Source organism: Galleria mellonella, unplaced genomic scaffold, assembly GCF_026898425.1.
Source record: "Galleria mellonella isolate WM207_F2 unplaced genomic scaffold, CSIRO_AGI_GalMel_v1 utg574, whole genome shotgun sequence".
NCBI classification, from domain to species: Eukaryota; Metazoa; Arthropoda; class Insecta; order Lepidoptera; family Pyralidae; genus Galleria; species Galleria mellonella.
Window position 1 is genome coordinate 39,164 of NW_026442122.1, and position 22,279 is coordinate 61,442.

The 22,279-nt window shown below is 34.3% G+C and overlaps 1 long non-coding RNA gene across 7 annotated transcripts in view; it reads left to right on the forward strand.

The window, feature by feature from the left end:
- Positions 1-21,553, forward strand: part of LOC128201728 (uncharacterized) — a 31,340-nt gene extending 9,787 nt beyond the window's left edge. Inside the window, exons 2-5 of one of the 7 annotated variants that reach the window (XR_008253403.1) lie at positions 13,365-13,737; positions 14,706-14,831; positions 15,808-15,980; positions 20,959-21,553. This is a non-coding gene — a long non-coding RNA (uncharacterized LOC128201728). Of the gene's footprint in view, positions 1-13,364; positions 13,738-14,705; positions 14,832-15,807; positions 16,807-18,421; positions 20,140-20,958 lie in introns of those variants that run through there. The other 6 variants (XR_008253405.1, XR_008253402.1, XR_008253404.1 and 3 more) reach the window with 6 other exon arrangements.
- The last annotated feature ends 726 nt before the right edge of the window (positions 21,554-22,279 follow it).

Here is a 22,279-nt window from a genome sequence, read left to right on the forward strand (position 1 = left end):
CTTCATATTTTAATAACCAATCCCTGAAGTCACAAGCTCCAATTGTGACCAAGTGTTCTTATTGATCTGATATGTAAATAGCCATGAACCAATTATATCCTGGTCACGGCACCAATTGTGATGGTCCCCCCCTTTTGCACCCCTTATAATAACTACCCTCTAAACTAAGCTACACATGGAAAACTTACAAAGCCTAAGAAAAGCCTACGAAGGCTTAACCTAATGAAATCTATGAAAATCCAATGAAACCTACTCTAAAGAATGGCTTAACACCCTCAATATAACCCCATACCTATATTGCCTTATACACCCCAAACATCCTATGAATCATATAAACCCTTACAATAAACACATAATATTGAACAGATCTTATAGTAGAACACTTGATCATCTGGCCAGATAAATAAATGTGTGATCGTCTAGTAATGTAGGACCCGTTGTGTGTGTAATAACCAAAAGGTTCTTTAATTGGTATATGATAGGAGTTAAATAATGAAGATTATTGATAAATATTTAAGGATTAAGAATAATTAATGAATTATGCTCATAATTCATGTAACTAGGAAGTTAGAATATAATATATTAATTTAATAGTAAATTACAGAATAACTGTAATAATAAAAAAAAATGGGGGAGCGGTCGGGCCCCTCACACGCCCGGACCAGTGGAAGACTTTCCAACTATCTATAACTCTTCCTCCAAAAAGGTAGGGAAGGGTATTACTATTTATTAATGCACTCTGATGGTAATAAGGGAATGAGTATTCTCAGTTCCAAACCAAACATAAGTACATTTACTTCAACATTACAGTGGCTCCACCAGCCCCACGATGCTTCCAGTATAAATTGGTGTTTGCCAGAGGCAAAAAGATCGGAACTGAAATCCCAGGATCACACCGACACGAGAGCTTACTCATGGGCGATGACCCTTTCAGTCCTATATGGCGACATAGAGATCACCCACTAACAGTACGAAACTGTTTCCCAGCGTCACCCTGTTACGAGCTTACTCAATGGGGGTTTCCCTTCGGCTCCACAAGAGATCAGACCAAGAAGCGAGATCACCCAGACACCAGAACTTACTTTGTTGGGACATAACCCTTCGGCCCTATAATGTGACATTAGAGATCACCTGTGAAGACAGTCCGATAGAGATGAAGATTTGTGTGATAGGGGATACCTTCCACACCCTGGAATTGGCCAAGCCATATAATGTTGATAATTGCTATATCATAACATAGCATTGTCAATTTAATATTATTTACTTAATACCAAGAATACTCAAGGTTCAAGTTAAATCTGTTGATTAGGCCGGAGCCTAAGAACGAGTAGTCCAACCCATAGGTCGAGAGCTACTAAAAGTAATGAGTGCTATTGAATGAACTATAAGTCCAGTCAATTATATATAATATTATTGTTGATTAACCACATTGTGAATTAACCAATTATTTATTCAGAGAGATATATCTAAAGGAACTATAAGTCCTTTAAAAGACACTGATTAATCACAAGTTAACAACGTCTCGTGAAATAACCAGTTGGGTTTTCTATAAGTTTGAGGACACTAAGTCCAACAAGCTATTATTGTGTTGAGAGTAATAGAGATCTTTTGTAATATTTGTAGAGGTTTGATTAATCACATTGTGAAATAATCAGATTAAATAATTATGTAGCTTTATAGAGAGGACTATAAGTCCTAATTGGTTGTTGTCATGAATACTGATAAATTACACATTAAAGTGCCAGGTCAAATATATATATATAGGTATATAGGAAGGACAATAAGTCCTATTTGTGTATGTTGTAGTAGTAGATGCAATATATTGAATAATTATAATGTGAAATATATATATTAAATATATATTTGTATAGAAAGAACAGTAAGTCCCATACAATTATTGTAGCTGTACTATAGTTATACTATATCTACTTCCTTTTAGTGTCTTAGTAAACCTATTTACTAAGAGGATTTCTCAGATAAACAAGTGTTTTAGTGTTTAAATCATCATGATTAAATCCCTAAGAAATTAGGTCTTTAAATAATTATCATATCATTTAAGTAAAATTTCTCATATAAATAATTCCAATATTTCCCCTACAGTTATTATAAAATAACAGAAAATTATATAAATTTTCTATAGACTTAGATATAGAATCATAACGTGTATAATCTCCTTTTGTTTGACATCTGTCACATTAATGACGTATTGAATGACGTATTGATGTATTGAATTGAATTTTGATTATCTATCACAACTGTCAACGTAACAAATACTAGCAAGTTTGTTTATTTGTATTTGTTTAATATAATTAAATATAAAATCATCATATATCAACCGTAATATACAACTAAATTATCAGTGACATAAATAATCATGGTTTACACCAGAAATAATTAATAGTATCCAGTAATGCTGCAGTTTTATATTCATATCAGTAGCCAAGCTTACTTTCAAATTCAAGAATGAACAGAAGATTAGAAGTTTAACATTCTTATTGCAATTGTACTTGCAATAATATATACATACAGTACTAATTATCAAGAACATTCCTCAAATACATGTGTGGTGAAGATTTTCCCAATATGCTATCTATTTGATTTCTAACCTCTAATGTAAATTTATTAAAGAAGTGAATAATCAGTGTTAGTGTTTGCTTTATTAATATTTAAAGTAATTGTCTTAACTTGATATTAATAGGATCATATCTCCTTGAATACAGTCCGATATAAACATATAACTCAATAATTAAATTTATAAAATACTAATATTATATTTTACTACTTGTATATCTCCATACTATTCCCATAAAATATTCAAAACATGTATATTAAATATAAATCCAGTAAATATTCACTAATATTAACCCTGTCTGAACTTGTCTAGTCAATATAACATGAACAAACAACACACATACAAACCTTATCGCCATGACAACTTTCCTCCTAAATATGAGTAAAATACATAACTTATACTTGTCATTTAATACTAATTTTATACTGTACCTCATACCTAGTTAAGAATAACTATAGTCAGAGAATCCTTTAGTACATTTATTACCATTAGGAAATAAATCCACACCCATAATATCAGCATAATTAAATATTATTAGAAACCAGTAATACATACAGAATTGTTATTATCAGCTTGCTTACTACAATAAAATCAATATTAAAGTTTATAATAAATCAAGACAAAATATCTATTTAAACAATACAGGCTTGTTTACCATAAACACCCCACAGTCACATGAATTTATTTAGTAACACAATTAATAATGTATTAAAAGTATTACATTCACATAATATCACTTGCAACAGTTAAGCTGTCTCTTTGTACATCTGGTGTAAAACAAATCCCCACATGTAGTCATGGATAATCAAATATAGACTAAGAATCATTAATCTGGTCGACCGAGTAATGGTATAAAAACACTTCACCATGAAGCGTTAAGTATGAACAGATATTCCAAACCAACACTGTAATAGTGTAATAAATACAAATATTTCATCATCATCATCGTCTCAACCATCACCAACCCACGACTGAACACAGGCAATTTCCACCGACTGACACAAGGAACGGCCCCACAATACACATAAAACAGTCACTCCAAACAATGGAGGTAGCCCACACCGCACTTGCATTTACAGGGTCGCCACTCAATAACCCCTCTCTCTCATCAATGGCTGTTTCCCCAGCAATGAGACCAGACCATAGTCACTTTAGTCTATTATCCTCAATAAATAAATACTTTATAATAACTAGATATGAAACTAGTTAGTATTGTAATAGTTCAATAGTTGATTCAATAAGTATTTTCCAAAACTGGACAATTAGAACATTGAATCAAATTGATGAAGTTCTATCAAACGACCATATAATTGGATTTTGTATATGAGTAAAATAACGTAAGTACGTAAATTATATTGATGTAAAATTTGTTCAAATGTGATTGCATTTAACGATATACGCATTACCTAAAGGTATATGGACTCGACTAAATACGTATTTTAATAGTTGTTGGGAAAAATATTAAGTATAGACTTTGCCTGCGATCACAGTCAAAAATCTAACTACGTAGTAATAAATGGAACAAGCTCACCGGATTCTCCAGTCTTCTATTGATTAATTTCACACACTTAATCGATAGTGATACACTAAGATCTCAAACCCCTTCATCGATCCAGTCCCTCCTAGATCTATATCCCAGTTATTTTTTTATTTTATTTCGCAGTTCCTTAAAACACGACTCCCGCGCCATTTGCCGTACTTTTTTTTTTTTTTTTTTTTTTTTTTTTTTTTTTTTTTTTTTTTTTTTATTGCGCAATTCCTAAAAAGCGACTCCCGCGCGCCCGCCGATCTGCCGTCTCTTTTTTTTTTTTTTTTTTTTTTTTTCTCACCTAGTAACGTCATAGATTATGTCACCGAAGGGTAGATATTTCAATAATCGGATTTAGCCTATTATTCGAACTGAACTTTTCTTTAAATTCAATTTAATTATATGTTAACGTATTTTGGTATTTTCTATTAAATTGATTATCGAATTTATAAAACTTTAAAGGCTCTCATAAACCTTATTAAACTGTGTTATATGCATCCTTTTTACACCTGATGAGAAAAAGGTAAACTATAATTTGGTTAATATAAAATATAATATATTTTTGTTTAATTTATTTAATTTTCTTGTGACGTCCACTACACTCTGGAAACACATCAAAGGAGTTTCCCTTCTGTGTCAATATTTCATATATGGTAACGTCTTCTCTGTATACTACTGTGAACCTTGACTTTAAAGTTTGTTTATATTAAATAGCTCAGCTTTCGCAGCGGTCACCCATAGGAACCCCTGTTTCTTTTCTATGTACTTATGGTATTAAACCTATTGTACTATAGGCGAACCGTCACATCCGGCCCCCTAATTATCAAGGAGTTTACCGGATTGATAATTACAACAAGATAAGTTTATTGTTACAATTTTTTTTTTTCAACCCTAAAAATGTACTTCACATATGTGTATATAATTTAACTTTACAGAGCTTAAGATCATCATTTAAATTTTTCATTCATCGATACTAGTCTAACACTCTGACATTCTTAAGACTCAAAACAATAAAAGTATTAAAAAGATCTTTAAACCCGAAGTTATGTGTTGTTGAATGTTATGTGTATGAATAGCCTTAAAATTTCTACGCAATATATTAATAATTAAGCATAATATTTATTTATGAATAGATTTGTAAATAATTATTTATAATTAATTTGCATACGCTGTAATGATAGAATGAATCCATTAAATTTTATAATTAAAATTTTTATACTCGTTTATTTATATGTAATAAATTCAATGCATTTAATTACAATGTCATAAACAGCATAAATGAATACAATCCTAAATGTGTGTAAAGGAGTCTATAAAACCTAAATGTATGAAAAGCCTAAGTATGTGAGGAGTCTAAATATATAAAACCTAAATATGTGAAGAGCTTCAAGTAAAGAACCTAATAGATACGTTATTTGTATCAGTAAATTTAGATAAAGTATCTATTTAAAAGATACGAGTTAAAACATCTAAATGGAAGCTCATAATAAAAGCCTAAATGTATGAGTATAACGAATCAACAAACGAGAGCCTAAGTAGAAACCTAAAGCGAAATGAAGTGAAATAATTTAAGCATTAAAATGTAATAAATGCAAAAAGGAATCCTAAAATAATTGTCTAAGTGTAAATAAATGATTAGATAAAATCCCAAGTTAATTAAATATTAAAATGAAGATGTTCAACTAAATTTGTTAAAATAAATTTAAACAATACGAATAAACTTTATGAAGCGTCTAAGTAACCACAAATACATATTTCATCTAAGAAATAACCTAGTGTTCATTGAATAAAAAAATAATAGTCCCTAACAAAATTCAAATAAATAAATTTAATTTTTATTTATTAATTTTAATCATAGAAGTAAAGCTTATATAAATAATAATTTATCACCACCGGCCCCCCTGTCTGACAAATTTTGCACGGCCCCCCAATTTTAAGACTCCTATAAATATGTTGCATAAAATAATACAAACGGCCCCATAGTTTAAAACTCTTATCTGTCTGACAAATTTTGCACGGCCCCCCAATTTTAAGACTCCTATAAATATGTTGCATAAAATAATACAAACGGCCCCATAGTTTAAAGCTCTTATTATAAGAAATTCCTTTAATATACTTAAATTACCAATGACTATTTCTTAATACTCTCAGAAATAACATGATCAATAAGTTTTATAATAAAATATTATGTAACCCCATTAGATAGGTAGATAGACACCCCTCATCGCCTCCTCCAAAAGATCACAACAGCAAACCCAACATAAATACAACTAACTATATTAGATACATCAATTAATTTATTTTGTACAATAAATTATCATTTAAAAAGATACAAATGTCTTGTGTTATGTGCAATTACAAAGAGCAAAATAAACTAAGTGTGCGCAACATCTAAGTATGTAAAATGCTTAGGCATGTAAAGAATGTATATGTATAAATAACCTACAAAATCTCCCTCTGATATAAGTATAAAGTTTTTTTTTTTTTTTTAGAATAAGTGTCTAAGTCAAAATAAGCGAATAATCAAATAAAATCTGAAATATAATTGTAAAGTGGAATAAAGAAATTATGTATAAAACCATAAATAAAATATTATAATAGCATCCTAATAAATTGTTGGAATTAAATTTAACAATATGAAAACACCTAATTAAATTTTCAAATTTAGGTAATCAAATAAAGTAACTAAAGGCCCTAACTAACCTTAATGATATTTTATGAAACGTCTAACTTTCAATTTGAAACCCCCTATAAAACATTGTATAAGCTATTTAAACATCCTAGATCAAAATCAAATCATATATATATTTTTTTTATATATATATAATCAATGTCACTGCATCATAAAAGTTTATGAAATAAAAGTCAATTGGACATTTTCTCAGAAATAAATAATGTCATTAATTCATCTTAAATTATTTCTTTAATAATAAAATGAGATTAATAAATTTTATGTATAAGTCATTATAGGATAATTATTGTTTATAAATTTAATATAATGTTAAATTAATAGTTCAGTAAGTATTGAGAATTAATGAAGCAAAAGAATAATAAATGTGTCCTATAGCATAAACTTAGATCAATGTGAACTGAATATAACCTAGCAAGCTATCCTTGCTACTATTGTTATGTACCTATTAGTGTAATACTCAATATTATTTACTCAATTGATATAGAGTAAAATAAAATATAAACCAAATCATGTAAATTTGTTGTATAACTGACTCCAATAGGTAACCACTGAATGAATTTGGTAATTTAAATCCTAAGAACATGAGATAACAGTAAAATAGGCTATTTACCTATAGACATAGAAATCATGAAATTAGGTCCAAATCCTAGATCTATGACGGTATAATTATTTAGTCATAATCATCAAAGTTGGTTTTGAGTTATACTATTAGCAGATATTACTGTTTAACTTTATACTCCTTCATATTTTAATAACCAATCCCTGAAGTCACAAGCTCCAATTGTGACCAAGTGTTCTTATTGATCTGATATGTGTAAATAGCCATGAACCAATTATATCCTGGTCACGGCACCAATTGTGATGGTCCCCCCCTTTTCGCACCCCTTATAATAACTACCCTCTAAACTAAGCTACACATGGAAAACTTACAAAGCCTAAGAAAAGCCTACGAAGGCTTAACCTAATGAAATCTATGAAAATCCAATGAAACCTACTCTAAAGAATGGCTTAACACCCTCAATATAACCCCATACCTATATTGCCTTATACACCCCAAACATCCTATGAATCATATAAACCCTTACAATAAACACATAATATTGAACAGATCTTATAGTAGAACACTTGATCATCTGGCCAGATAAATAAATGTGTGATCGTCTAGTAATGTAGGACCCGTTGTGTGTGTAATAACCAAAAGGTTCTTTAATTGGTATATGATAGGAGTTAAATAATGAAGATTATTGATAAATATTTAAGGATTAAGAATAATTAATGAATTATGCTCATAATTCATGTAACTAGGAAGTTAGAATATAATATATTAATTTAATAGTAAATTACAGAATAACTGTAATAATAAAAAAAAATGGGGGAGCGGTCGGGCCCCTCACACGCCCGGACCAGTGGAAGACTTTCCAACTATCTATAACTCTTCCTCCAAAAAGGTAGGGAAGGGTATTACTATTTATTAATGCACTCTGATGGTAATAAGGGAATGAGTATTCTCAGTTCCAAACCAAACATAAGTACATTTACTTCAACATTACAGTGGCTCCACCAGCCCCACGATGCTTCCAGTATAAATTGGTGTTTGCCAGAGGCAAAAAGATCGGAACTGAAATCCCAGGATCACACCGACACGAGAGCTTACTCATGGGCGATGACCCTTTCAGTCCTATATGGCGACATAGAGATCACCCACTAACAGTACGAAACTGTTTCCCAGCGTCACCCTGTTACGAGCTTACTCAATGGGGTTTCCCTTCGGCTCCACAAGAGATCAGACCAAGAAGCGAGATCACCCAGACACCAGAACTTACTTTGTTGGGACATAACCCTTCGGCCCTATAATGTGACATTAGAGATCACCTGTGAAGACAGTCCGATAGAGATGAAGATTTGTGTGATAGGGGATACCTTCCACACCCTGGAATTGGCCAAGCCATATAATGTTGATAATTGCTATATCATAACATAGCATTGTCAATTTAATATTATTTACTTAATACCAAGAATACTCAAGGTTCAAGTTAAATCTGTTGATTAGGCCGGAGCCTAAGAACGAGTAGTCCAACCCATAGGTCGAGAGCTACTAAAAGTAATGAGTGCTATTGAATGAACTATAAGTCCAGTCAATTATATATAATATTATTGTTGATTAACCACATTGTGAATTAACCAATTATTTATTCAGAGAGATATATCTAAAGGAACTATAAGTCCTTTAAAAGACACTGATTAATCACAAGTTAACAACGTCTCGTGAAATAACCAGTTGGGTTTTCTATAAGTTTGAGGACACTAAGTCCAACAAGCTATTATTGTGTTGAGAGTAATAGAGATCTTTTGTAATATTTGTAGAGGTTTGATTAATCACATTGTGAAATAATCAGATTAAATAATTATGCAGCTTTATAGAGAGGACTATAAGTCCTAATTGGTTGTTGCCATGAATACTGATAAATTACACATTAAAGTGCCAGGTCAAATATTATATATATAGGTATATAGGAAGGACAATAAGTCCTATTTGTGTATGTTGTAGTAGTAGATGTATATTGAATAATTATAATGTGAAATATATATATATATATATATTAAATATATATTTGTATAGAAAGAACAGTAAGTCCCATACAATTATTGTAGCTGTACTATAGTTATACTATGTCTACTTCCTTTTAGTGTCTTAGTAAAACCTATTTACTAAGAGGATTTCTCAGACAAACAAGTGTTTTAGTGTTTAAATCATCATGATTAAATCCCTAAGAAATTAGGTCTTTAAATAATTATCATATCATTTAAGTAAAATTTCTCATACAAATAATTCCAATATTTCCCCTACAGTTATTATAAAATAACAGAAAATTATATAAATTTTCTATAGACTTAGATATAGAATCATAACGTGTATAATCTCCTTTTGTTTGACATCTGTCACATTAATGACGTATTGAATGACGTATTGATGTATTGAATTGAATTTAGATTATCTATCACAACTGTCAACGTAACAAATACTAGCAAGTTTGTTTATTTGTATTTGTTTAATATAATTAAATATAAAATCATCATATATCAACCGTAATATACAACTAAATTATCAGTGACATAAATAATCATGGTTTACACCAGAAATAATTAATAGTATCCAGTAATGCTGCAGTTTTATATTCATATCAGTAGCCAAGCTTACTTTCAAATTCAAGAATGAACAGAAGATTAGAAGTTTAACATTCTTATTGCAATTGTACTTGCAATAATATATACATACAGTACTAATTATCAAGAACATTCCTCAAATACATGTGTGGTGAAGATTTTCCCAATATGCTATCTATTTGATTTCTAACCTCTAATGTAAATTTATTAAAGAAGTGAATAATCAGTGTTAGTGTTTGCTTTATTAATATTTAAAGTAATTGTCCTAACTTGATATTAATAGGATCATATCCGTTGTATAATGTAGGATATAAACATATAACTCAATAATTAAATTTATAAAATACTAATATTATATTTTACTACTTGTATATCTCCATACTATTCCCATAAAATATTCAAAACATGTATATTAAATATAAATCCAGTAAATATTCACTAATATTAACCCTGTCTGAACTTGTCTAGTCAATATAACATGAACAAACAACACACATACAAACCTTATCGCCATGACAACTTTCCTCCTAAATATGAGTAAAATACATAACTTATACTTGTCATTTAATACTAATTTTATACTGTACCTCATACCTAGTTAAGAATAACTATAGTCAGAGAATCCTTTAGTACATTTATTACCATTAGGAAATAAATCCACACCCATAATATCAGCATAATTAAATATTATTAGAAACCAGTAATACATACAGAATTGTTATTATCAGCTTGCTTACTACAATAAAATCAATATTAAAGTTTATAATAAATCAAGACAAAATATCTATTTAAACAATACAGGCTTGTTTACCATAAACACCCCACAGTCACATGAATTTATTTAGTAACACAATTAATAATGTATTAAAAGTATTACATTCACATAATATCACTTGCAACAGTTAAGCTGTCTCTTTGTACATCTGGTGTAAAACAAATCCCCACATGTAGTCATGGATAATCAAATATAGACTAAGAATCATTAATCTGGTCGACCGAGTAATGGTATAAAAACACTTCACCATGAAGCGTTAAGTATGAACAGATATTCCAAACCAACACTGTAATAGTGTAATAAATACAAATATTTCATCATCATCATCGTCTCAACCATCACCAACCCACGACTGAACACAAGCAATTTCCACCGACTGACACAAGGAACGGCCCCACAATACACATAAAACAGTCACTCCAAACAATGGAGGTAGCCCACACCGCACTTGCATTTACAGGGTCGCCACTCAATAACCCCTCTCTCTCATCAATGGCTGTTTCCCCAGCAATGAGACCAGACCATAGTCACTTTAGTCTATTATCCTCAATAAATAAATACTTTATAATAACTAGATATGAAACTAGTTAGTATTGTAATAGTTCAATAGTTGATTCAATAAGTATTTTCCAAAACTGGACAATTAGAACATTGAATCAAATTGATGAAGTTCTATCAAACGACCATATAATTGGATTTTGTATATGAGTAAAATAACGTAAGTACGTAAATTATATTGATGTAAAATTTGTTCAAATGTGATTGCATTTAACGATATACGCATTACCTAAAGGTATATGGACTCGACTAAATACGTATTTTAATAGTTGTTGGGAAAAATATTAAGTATAGACTTTGCCTGCGATCACAGTCAAAAATCTAACTACATAGTAATAAATGGAACAAGCTCACCGGATTCTCCAGTCTTCTATTGATTAATTTCACACACTTAATCGATAGTGATACACTAAGGTCTCAAACCCCTTCATCGATCCAGTCCCTCCTAGATCTATATCCCAGTTATTTTTTTATTTTATTGCGCAATCCCTAAAACACGACTCCCCGCCATTTGCCGTACTTTTTTTTTTTTTTTTTTTTTTTTTTTTTTTTTTTTTTTTTTTTTTTATTGCGCAATTCCTAAAAAGCGGCTCCCGCGCGCCCGCCGATCTGCCGTCTCTCCCTTTTTTTTCTTTTTTTTCTCACCTAGTAACGTCATAGATTATGTCACCGAAGGGTAGATATTTCAATAATCGGATTTAGCCTATTATTCGAACTGAACTTTTCTTTAAATTCAATTTAATTATATGTTAACGTATTTTGGTATTTTCTATTAAATTGATTATCGAATTTATAAAACTTTAAAGGCTCTCATAAACCTTATTAAACTGTGTTATATGCATCCTTTTTACACCTGATGAGAAAAAGGTAAACTATAATTTGGTTAATATAAAATATAATATATTTTTGTTTAATTTATTTAATTTTCTTGTGACGTCCACTACACTCTGGAAACACATCAAAGGAGTTTCCCTTCTGTGTCAATATTTCATATATGGTAACGTCTTCTCTGTATACTACTGTGAACCTTGACTTTAAAGTTTGTTTATATTAAATAGCTCAGCTTTCGCAGCGGTCACCCATAGGAACCCCTGTTTCTTTTCTATGTACTTATGGTATTAAACCTATTGTACTATAGGCGAACCGTCACAACTTACAGGATACAGGGGTACAGGGTCTTATTTCTTTATTTATTTAAAGGGTTTAAAATTGATTTCTCTGTATTCGCTCTATAATAATCAGATGAAAATATCGAATCTTGTTAGCATTTCGTAGTCAAATACGTAAACGGTAACTTTTTAATAGCTAATTATCAGTCCGTGTGTCACAGTATTATAGCAAAGTCCAAATATTATGTAATTTTAAGGGAAAACGTAGGAGGTCTATCGTCTAAATATCAATACAACTAGAGTCGATATCTTAATTAGAGAGCGATCCCAGGGGGCTTGAATTGGAATCTGGCCGTTTACTGAAAACTTTGTACATCAATTTAAACATTCGACTTATTCTCCAGTGACTGCAAATACCGCGTAATGTGTTAGTGGTAGGTACAGTGAACGCTCCCCGGCACGGCAGCAGCAGACTAATGCATCTGGAATGTTTTGTCTTTTTTTGTTTGACTTTGCACAAAGTATCCCTCTGGCAAACTCCATAAATATGCGATCTAATTGGTATTAGATTTGGTGCGATGTCACTATAATTTTTTAGATATTTTCTGTTAGTCTTGCCACATGTTTCTATTAGTATTCGAATCTTTATTTTCATTTCACTCGAGATTGGTTGTGTAATCTTTGCGTGTGTTGTCTAATTTATCATTGTACCTACATACTTCTAAAATGTAGTACTGATTAAGAACTGGTGAACAAGTTGAAAATTAATCTGAGGAAAAATTACAAACATTTTGAGATATAAACTTCTATATCATATTTCTAAAGAATATATTTAGATATAAAAGTTTTTCCTTACTGTTGTAAATGTTTTAGTGTAATAATGTCGTCCTTGCTTCCTATGTGAGCGCACTGATTAAAAGTCAAGGCTAAGATAGGAAGGATAACGCGACCTCGCTGGGTTTCAGTCACTTCCGGGGGTGTCGCTGTTACATCGCGGAAGCTGCGGATGTTCCTCCCGCCGCGCCCCGCGCCCCGCGCCCCCGCGCCCCCGCGCCCTGCGGCCCACGGCCCCGGCCCGGTGCCCCACAGCCGCAGAGTAGTGCGCGCCCTGCCCGCGACCCGCCCCTGACCTACATCTCAGCGCGCGGCGCGTGCGTTACGTACGTACAGAGGTGTGGGCACAGCACGGCTCGAGCTCGCCGTCTGCTGAGCACCGCCGGCACCGGCACCGCCACCGCGCAGGCCGTCGCCGAAGTCTCCGTAGCTGCACCTACACACACAGCCACCAGTGGTCAATTGCTATAGCGGCAACTCACAGATTCATTGCCTTATTATTAGGTGTGCATTCAAACTCTACTGATATCTTATAATTTGTTTAATCAATATTATTTTGATGGACTTGAATTTTTAGTATTGTAAAAATTACTCACTTGCGTCGTGCAATTCGGAAAAAGGAGACATTTTTCTGCCTGTAATATTATCGACATATGTTTAAGAGACGCAGTGAATGTTAAGAAAATTACTAAATTCGTTCGCGACGATACTTTTGCAAGTTTCCGTTCCGTTACAAGACCCGTTTACCCTCTGGATGGTCAAATGGTTGTAACTTGGTATAAATAAAAATCTACACTTATTATTGGTAACTGAAGGGAACAAGAAAGAGTATCTATCTATCTATTTTACTCGTCCATGTGGTAAGGGAGGCCCTGAGATGTTGTAAGACGCGATTATGGGAAACTAGCGCAATACATCAGTGCAAGATATGGAAAGCTCGACATATAACCGCCGAGGCGCCTGCTCAGAATAGTAATAATAGGATAGTAATATATCCTTCTCTATTTTATTATGGTATGGAAACATCTTAGAAGGAAATATACTAAGAGAATTTCTTTATATAGCTTAGAACGGCAAATGGGTAGAAAGCATTTGCAAGTGTTCGCTATAGAATAGAAGTGTTCCTTGTACTCACTTGTATTTTAGGTGAGTGCAGTTTGTCTACCTGTTTAATACTAGTATAATTCCTCACGTTTTGTATGAATTAAGAGAATAATGTTTACTTTTACTTTTTTAAGTTTTTTTACTTTTTTAAGTTTTTCGATGTGTCAATTTGTCTTCTTGTTTGTATTTGTATTGTAATTTGGGTTATAAATACAGCTACATACAGACAGTACGCCAGGGCTCGCAGTAACCGCTGAAATTTCGTTCCTAAGAAGAATTGGATTCGTGCGATTTATAGCCCATCCAACATGAATCCGTTCCTTCCGTTTTCATCGACGGTGACTGTGTGCGTTTCATTCCGCCGTCAGTTCCATCCTCGTGCCTGCTGCCTGCTGCCTGCTGCCTGCTGCCTGCTGCGCGGTGTGCACGTCTCTATCATCGTAGCGCCGCGCCGCATAGCACGGCCGCTCAGCGCACGCAGGTCACGCACTAGGGTAAGCACTGAAAACACTAATATGATATTCATAACGCATTGTCACATCTGTAGTGGAGTCAACTTATGAACAGCATACTTTATCGTTTTTATTTATTGAATGTTATTATTATAACAAGCCCTACTTCTATGTTATTATTAAAACAGGCACGAAATCAGAATGGAAGAAGTCGTAAGTATCTATGCCATAGTTAACTAAATGTTGTGGTCTGTCTATAATACTATTACGATTATAAAAATGAATTGTCATCATGATTTTGTTTCTTAAAAATCAATCGTAACAAAATTAGTATGGGACCACTGTAGAAGAAGTCTTTGCAATCGATAGTTAACCCTGATAAGTATCCAATTCGGTGCAGATTTGGTAAAGATAGCGTGTTATATTAAGTGATATACTACTATCGTAATACAGGTAAACTGAAAATATTTGTAGTAGATTGATAATTTAGCTAGGCAGACCACAGCGTGGTTTCGTTTTGTCCGCATAGCTATTATATTATCTGTGGCATATCCTATAACGGGTGCTGCGCGGTTAATTCTTACAATCTACAAAAACCCTTGCTTGAACACTTCACATGAAAAATATCTGTAGGGACGTACCATATTTTAAGTTCGTAGTACGCTTTCAAGTTCTGCTTTAGAGCTTCCATATATTGTGGAATTTTTGCAGAGGTCAAAACTCTACATTACACTGGGCGGCTTGTATAGGTAGGTACGTTTGCGATTGCGCAGCGTATGTGCAGGATTTCGTAAGATGAGTTAGTTAGTGAGTGATGTATAAATGTTCCGATTGAATTAGCAGAATAAGCCAGAGGACATGCTCCTACTGTATGTCATATATTTAAATACCGTTATTTGTTTATGCGAATGAATATCGATACATCTCTACAAATGTTTATATTTATAATGTTAGGAATAATGTGCAGTATATATGTACATATAAACTGAATAATCCAGACTGTAAACACCTTCCACAGAGGAAAGAATCCTACCCATGCATAATCTTGGTAATCGGATACATGTCACAGTTGCGTGGCGACAAGGTATTCGAATAGTTGGCGCTCTGTTCCACGGGCGGTCGGCGCTGAGAGAATACATCGCGGTGGAGGAAGGCGGCCGCCGGCGGTCCACGACGCAGGTTGACAAGTAGGTGCGGAAATAAATTGAGTCGCTATTGCCGCCGGAACGCGCTCAATTGACGCGGGACGCTTCCGATTGTTAGGACATTTCCTCGGCCGCGCCATGATGAGGACGTTCATTGTTAATTCGTCACATAAATGACCCGGTCCCCGATCTCACTGGTTTTTGCTGGGATATTTATTTCTATTTCACAAAAAAACATATTTTTATTTAAATAGCAATTTCATATAATTTACAGCAAACAGATTGCTTGCATAGATAGAATAAAACATGTAAATATTGTTTGTGCATTTATTCTTATACACTGTGCATATATTTCATGTCTCAAACATCTATATAAAAAAAAAGTAATTTTCAGTGTGGATCATTTTATTTGACAAATGAAAATTAGTTAAGTAATCTAAAATATTATATGTCTAAGATTTCGCATGGACTCAAAAAAAAACTAGTCGACGCAACATCACGTGAAAGAATATATACCATTAAGCAACAACCGGTGAGCAAAAAATTGGCCAACATATCACTGAACATGAAGCTAAACGCAGAATGGATATGTTATTTATATGAGAACGACACGGGTCGTTATCTGTTAGCCTCGTGAGAGACTTGCTGAATTATAAAATATGTCGAGCGTCATGTGAGATGATTCAATTGTCGGCTAGCGAGTACGTAGCTTAAGCTCAGCGGTGATAAACAAATTAAACATTTTCAATACCGTTCAGAATTAGGATATTACAGTGCGTACAGCGTAGGTATAAATATGAACCGGCAAACAATTGTAGACGTTTGGAGGCGCCTAAACAAACAGCCAACTGCGAGCAACTGTTTGCAGAGGACTGTCGCGAGGTCGCAAGCTCATACATAGCTCATATGCCTCCGCGGTCTCTAATCCTGGCTGAATGCTGTGTGTGCACGGCCCATGTACCAACACCATGAGCACGACAGATCCTCGCAGAATAAGACCGACATGTGTCTAGGTGATTTTCTGCTGATTTGCACTTGCTGCTGCTGATTTTCACCATCGTACAACCCGCCATAAACTAAAATTTCATTCTATCTGGACGAGTGGCGGTCCTCCACCGTGCGTTTTTCAAGGCACTTTTTCCTATGCACAACCACTCTTTGGAATTAACTTCCAGCAGCAGTATTTCCGAACCGATACGACAACATAACCTTCAAGAAAAGAGCATATTCCTTTTTAAAAGGCCGGCAGCACACCTGCAATGCCGTTGCTGTTATGGGTGATCATGGGCGGCAGTAATCACTTACCATCAGGTGAGCCGCATGCTCGTTTGCCCCTGTGTTGTAAAAAAAAAGGTGAACAGATGTTACCTTGACTCGTACACTAAAGAATGGAGGGTAATGTTTTTCCAGTAGGTATCTATATCAGCAATCTGGACTAATATTGATGCTTGACAAATTTCACTGGATTGTATGTTGTTGGCGAGAGATACATAGCAGAGGGAGACTTTGTACAGATGTCTGTTTAGGTACCTCTATCCCACTTGACATGGCTGTATTTTTTTTTAAGGACAATGAAGCAAAAATGTACGGAGTTATATTATTAGGTATATATTATTATTACATTAAAGTTAAACATAATTAGAGTTCTCAAAAAACACCGAATTTAATTATAATAAAACTAGTTATTTTGATTTAAAAAAATGAATGAATCGTTTTTAATAAAATTTCTACCGAACCAATCTGTAAGCATATTCATTTAAATAAATAAAAAATAATTTTCCGAATCGGTTTACAACTGATGTAGGCAAGAATTAACAAACAAAAAAATACAACCGAATAGCTTTATAATAGCTTTTGTCTTTTTGGAGTCCGTTAAAAATGAACGAACGCCGCGCTCGCGCCGTGAGAGACAACAGGCGAGTTTTTATTGTTTATTTATGTCAATTTTTTAAATCCCTTTAGTACTTCATTGATTAATCATTTTTTCTGTTTCTCTTTTCTTTTTTCCTCATTTCAGTCTTAAAATTAATTAACTTCACCCGAGGGAGACTTTGTACAAAAGTCCTTTGTTCGGGTACCTCTGAACCATTCGTGTTTCTACCGTGAAGCATGGTGGTGGGTATCATGGGCGAAACATTATACTCTGTTATACCCATGATAATGCTCAAGTCTATAGGCGACGGTTACCATTTGCTATCAGGTGGGCCGTTAGCTTTGTCATTATAAGTTGCATTAAAAATAGTTGTTTATCTATGGAATTTTAAGAAATACAATTAATTGATATACTCTTATATGTGATACGAGACTGACATTCAAATACTTAATGTTCCTATTGTAATTTATTAAATATACTCCGAGTATATATCTAGTACGATGGATACTTATTTCATATGATAATATTCCTGTAATCAATTCTCGTATTGTAATATTATTTATGTTAGTGATTTAATACGAAATATTTTTCTCTTCTATGAAAATTATTTTTAGGTATCAGAGAGAGAATTCTATATAAAGAGATAAGAATAATCGATGTTGTGAGAAAAGCGGATACATGGCTTAATGAGAAGTGGGAAGGTATTAAGAATAGGTATAGCAACGTGACAGGAGAGGAGGGAGCGAGCGCCGGCGACGAGTGATAGATGGGTGGACGTACTCGCGTACCATCTCGCGAGTAACATACAAGATAAGCGCCGCCGTAAACCGGTGTGCGACGAAGCGCTACAAAGCGTTTTATGCACGAAGAAGCGCAGCCAGGGCACGCCAGTCGCAAACAAAGGCGGCCAAGCGCCCCCCACACCTACACCTACACCTACCTACTCTACTTGTATAGCCACACTTCAATTAACTTCTCGTGTTATATCTACTCGGCAATAAACTACACTAACTATATTGTTTGTTGCATTTTTATATTGCAATATTTTCTATTTGACTGATTATCAATTACCTATTTGTCTTATTTCTTTAAGTCTTTAGAGAATTAATTACTTATTGCAAAATATGTTTCGAAATATATTTTATAGTTGATTTTATAGGCTGAGTTTTTTTTAATGGGTGACAATGGAATGATAACCCCGCCTGCGATATCGGTATACACTGATGTGGCACCAGTGAGAGATGATAAGGTGAGGATGAAGCAGGTTATTTATCATCGTAAAGAATTCAACAAGAATTTATCACGACAGTTTCCAGGGGAAACCACCTGATAGGGTATATTGCTAGCAATGAGGCTGTTAAACCCCATTACTAACAATTCCTTTCCCCCAGGCTGAGAGTCAGGACCATCAAGAATGCTCCTCCCAATGAATGAATCCCAAAATTTCCTATTTGATAGATTGACCGAATGTTACACTTAGAAACATTACATTACCAATAATTACGAACTAGAACCACACGAGCAAAGAAAGCGAGCACTCGATGACCACACATTGGGGAGGCAGACTTTGACGGCGAGCTCCTTCAACACTCTGCTCGAGATTTCTAACGTTTTGCTCTGGCGTCATTGCTCGAATGCATCGACCGTGAGGCCGAAATAGAATTTCATGATTCAGAGGCGTTCAAGAACGTATACAGAGCGTGTGCATAATATTTTATTTATGAACTTCGACAGATAATAATATATATTTTTATTTTTTCACCTCAGTAGTATAAATAAAAATTTATACCACTGAGATGGCAAACAAGCATACGGCCCACCTGATAACAAGGTTACCATCAGGTTACCGTAGCCTATGAACACCTGCAATACTAGAGGTATTACGCGTGCATTGCCGACCCTGAAGAAACCTTTTTACCTCCCTTTTGAAGAACTCCATGCTGTAGTCTCTTGGGAAAACCTCGGCAGGGAGCTCATTCCATAACCTGAGTGTTCGTGGGAGGAAACATCTCTGAAACCGTTTCTGTAGGATATAAGGATGGACTCCCTGTCGATAGCGAGCCGTACGACGGTAGAAATTATTTATTTTACAATTAATCTAATAATTACATAAATATATTGCAAATTGCATTAAATTTCATACGATTAATTGATAACAACCATATATATATATTACAAATTATACGAGTATATACTCCTATTTAAATATATAAATATATTTAAATAGTCTCCAAGTATTTAAACTCAATTATCGGAGACATTTAAACAAATAGTAACACTGAGTACCGTGTTCACAATCACAACGTGCCGTTGCATAGCTACGTGTGATTGCCGATATCAGCAACTAACATTTGCATACAGCGTAGCAACTAGTAACAGTTGGCGTCACGGCCGCGCGGCCGCGCGGACAGGTGGACAGGTGGACAGGCGGTTAGTGGGTACCTACTCGACTCACACGGTCGCACGGCGCGCCCACTCTACGAGTACCTACTAACGACTACACTGCCAATCCATTATATTAAGAATTACAGAATTTTCTATTATTATAAATACAGTCATATCTTATACGTTTTGCGCGCAACTTTATTGTCCTCATCATGTGAACTCGTCAACTGTCGTGTTGGGTCTTTATCGGTTCGGTATAAGCAATTAATTATTTAATCTGAAATCTTGGACGACCTTTTACATGTGTACTTTCCATTTACATTCTTTACGTCTGTATGTTTGAACTTGTAAATATTAGTTGGCCTGCTGAACCCACCATTTCGCATAACAATGTTTCCAAATAGCCCCGGGCCCCGGGAGTGCGGGGCGCAGGGCGCGGGGCACAAGTCTCGCGGGGCTCGCTATTAAAATTAGATTTGCTTGACACTCGTATTGTTATCGGGCCTCACCTGATACGCAGGTACGACGTGTGCTCCGCGAGCGTAATATATTTTTACTTTGCAATGTAAAACAAGTTAGCCACGAGTACACCTGTGTGATCTAAACAAAATACGCACAGAGCGAGCGGCCAGTTGATACTATCGGCTTCAATTTTATGTTGTTATATGTTGTATCTGTATATTTGTACCTTTGGTCCCTCACGTTTCATTCTTGATTGAACGTGGTGGGGTAAAAAGTTAATCCCTAAAATCGCAACGGTCCATAGGACAGGGGGTCCGGGCCGGAGGCAGCAGCCGGGCGGTCGGCGCGGGACGGCGCGGGGCGGGGCGGGGGGCACCATTAAGCGAGCTCTATTCTCGTTTCGCTTCCACTCACCCAAGTGACAGTTTTTGACAAGCACTAAGAAGCTCATCTTGTTCAGAGTACAGAGACCAAAGGTGACAGTCCAGTCGCAAAGAATTTAAATCCTTTTAAGTTATTGTAATGTAGTCAGTCGTTGATTACTTAATAAAAACGTTGACTTGCTCAGCGTACAAATATGAGTATTATTTCACGACGTCTACATTGAAGACACGTTTTATTTGGAAAGCACTCAACTACTAGACTAGTAGCACACTACACAGCTGTACCTAGACGGCTGACGGAGACCCTCGCTCATAGATTGCAAATGTACAGTTCTCTAAGAAAGCAGGTTCTCTGTTTGTCCATATTTTTATATGCCTGATAACCTTGACGAATAGTCAATTATGAACCGATGTTTATAATTTTTATTTCAATCCAAAATATTTATTCCTGTATTCGTCCCATTTTAATTATCGTTTAACATTATTTTATGGTATTAAAATATCTTGAATAACTTATTGAGATCACTTTCAATTTTTATCCTATCTATAAAAACATTTAGATTTTTAATACGAGTATCACTACATAATATAAAACAAAGTCGCTGTCGCTGTCTGTCCGTCCCTATGTATACTTAAATATTTAAAACTACACAACGGATTTTGAAGCGGTTTCTTTTAATAGATAGAGTGATTCAAGAGGAAGGTTTATATGTATAATACATGCATAATATTGTAGAGAAACACTGATAAATTTAAAGGTTTCTAATAAGATGCGATGTAATGTGCACCCATGCGAAGCCGGGACGGGTCGCTAGTAACAATATATTTAGCGAAATAAATTCGGTACGTTTAGATGAAGACTCAATTTTCTGTAGTCGCGTTGTCGTATTAAACTTGGAAGCGTAACACCGTTGCAAGTGCCGGCACGCTCTGCTACGCAGAGCGTGCCGTTGCCCGTAGCGGTGACTACGAGCTACGCTCTCTACGAAAGCGTAGATAGGTGTACAATAAATTCATGTCATTATCAGAGAACTATCACCAGCCGGTGGATCAAAATTATGTAAATATATTTATTATTATATTGTTAATATTACACTGCAGAGAAGCATTCTAATTTATGAATACGTAACTAAAAATGTTGAGTCCGAAAATACTTTGCAAAATTTGAATTTATATTTCCTTAAGATGCTATTAATATAATATACCTAAATTGCCTCATAATATATAAACATTTCGTAGAGT